The sequence below is a fragment of the Cicer arietinum genome, chromosome 1 (genome assembly GCF_000331145.2).
Source record: "Cicer arietinum cultivar CDC Frontier isolate Library 1 chromosome 1, Cicar.CDCFrontier_v2.0, whole genome shotgun sequence".
NCBI classification, from domain to species: domain Eukaryota; kingdom Viridiplantae; phylum Streptophyta; class Magnoliopsida; order Fabales; family Fabaceae; genus Cicer; species Cicer arietinum.
Genome location: NC_021160.2, coordinates 16,323,330 through 16,325,720, shown reverse-complemented (window position 1 = coordinate 16,325,720; position 2,391 = coordinate 16,323,330).

Genomic DNA, 2,391 nt, shown 5'->3' with positions numbered 1-2,391 from the left:
CATCTGTTAGAAATGTTAAGAGTTTCTTGAGTGTCTCCTATATTTTTATAATCTTGTATTTTTATTTTCAGTTTTCAAAACCAGTTACCATTGTAAGTATTTGTTAGTATGTATTAATTATATTTCGCTTTCCATTTTTATAAAATCCTTCATTACATTCTGCAAAATAAGTATGCTCTGCACTTGTAGCTAATTGTTGATCTTGTGCATCAGAAATTGTATTTATATTATAAACATTTTCTTTTTTCAATTTGTTTTCCAAATTGTCTTTCTAAAAAAAATAGCATTGGATATTATTCTTGATGATTTATCATATTTTAAATTTTGTAATTTATGGGTTTGGTTTTATTTTGTTGAATTAGCGTTTGCTATACATAGAATTAAACTGTTAGAAATTGAACTTCGATGGGAATTTTTTCGCTTTTGTTACTGACCATTTGATCCAGGTCGTTTATGGTATCATACTTGGGGAGGGAATAAGTTAAATAAATTTTTTTATAAATATTTAAAAATTTGTAAGTTTAATTTGAAGAATAATAGTTTCAAGGTAGTAAGTCCCGTGTTTAAGCCGACGTACAAGCGTTTTAGGGCAGTGAATGCTTTGAAAGTTTCTTCAAATTAAAAAGAATTTTTTTAAAATATGGATAACTTATTTTGTAGAACTTCTTCTTTTTCCGCTCCTTCTACCCAAAACTTCTCAATAAAAAAGGAACTTATCAATAGTGAAGAAATTACTATTGAAGACTTTCAAAAATCTATAAACAATAGGCAAATCCCAAAAATAATTAAAACAAAAGAAAAAGATGTTGCTCTTTCTAACCCCTTTGAAACAATAGATCTTCTTTCTCCAAAAACACGTTAACAGGAACCATAATTTCATACATATAGGTCTTGTCCAAGTTAGTATCTAACCTTTAACAAGAGAAGGACTAAACACTTCAATCTTGTGTGTCTTACGAGATGCAAGGTTCTTGAACTTTTAAGATTCAATAATAAGTACAATTGAATCTAGTTTATGTCAAGGACCAATTTGGTTTGAATGTTATCCAAATTTTTCTTTATCTTTAAAGGACCCATGTGACACCCTAAACCCCAAAATAACATTTATAATAATATATACTAAATTATTTGAAAAAAACATGCAGCGGATAAAGAATATTTGTTAAAGAGAATAAAAACTTTAATATTTAATTTAGGATATCACATTTCTCTAAATACACATGTAACAATTCAACTTTGTTCCTCAATTAAAATAGTACAAAATCAATGAACTTGATTTAACTAGAATATCTTGATTTAATTCCCAAGACTTACTCGTACTAAGTTTTCATATAAAAAGTCATTTGTAATAACATAAGTAAAATACACGTCACAACTCTTAATTCCCGGTATCACCTATCAGAGCGGGGTTTCTCCCAAACTTGAACTTTGAGACTCATTAATCTGTAATAACTGCGATTTCGCAAACGCAGGGCCAAGCCAGTCAAACACAAACAGCGAAGGAGGTGAGTTTTGAAATCATGTTGATAGTACAATATAAATAAGAGGAACACCCAATTAATCATCAATAAACCGTATCATTACACAAACATTCTTCAAGGAAAAACATCACATTGTGTAGTCAAAATCAAGAAAATCAATACACTTCACTGTAACATCAAATCATCGCATAAATTATTATCACGCATAATACATATTAATCACAACAAAACAATCACAAGAAAATGCAATGTTATGCATGAGCTTAGACTCTACTTCACAATGTGGTACCATTCTAACTCTGAAGTACTTGGTTAGGAGGCTTGATACTATGCCACCATCCCGGTGGACGGACAATTCAAATTGGCCATGTCCTCATAGATCCCCTCAACTCAACCCGAGACACATATATGTGACAGCCGAGGTAAACATGTGTTGCGTGGTAGCTCCCGGCATTTGGAGTGCTACCTCCAAGTCACCTAGGAATTCCCCACCCGAATACATCCAATGTTTAACAATCTTGCATTAAGGCTCGACAGTAGACCGCCACGATCAGGCTCATTCAGTTGTACTTCCCCGGAATCACTAGGCTTGTCAGGCCCTACCTATATGATGACAAAATAATCTCCACCTCACAAATTCACAATATTTATTTTCTCCCCTCGTTGGTATATGATACTCCATTAAAACCGTCATCTCAAACACAAATTGAAATCGCCATTATTTCATCAACTATGGAGTTAATTCAATATTCTCATCATAATATCACTATCATTAATCATATATCATCACATAAACTCATCACAATTTTATAGAATCACTATCATCAATCCAACATCATCACCATCATCAAATAAACTTACATTATACATTGCATTCGCATAAACTCATTTAATCAAACATATGCACAAA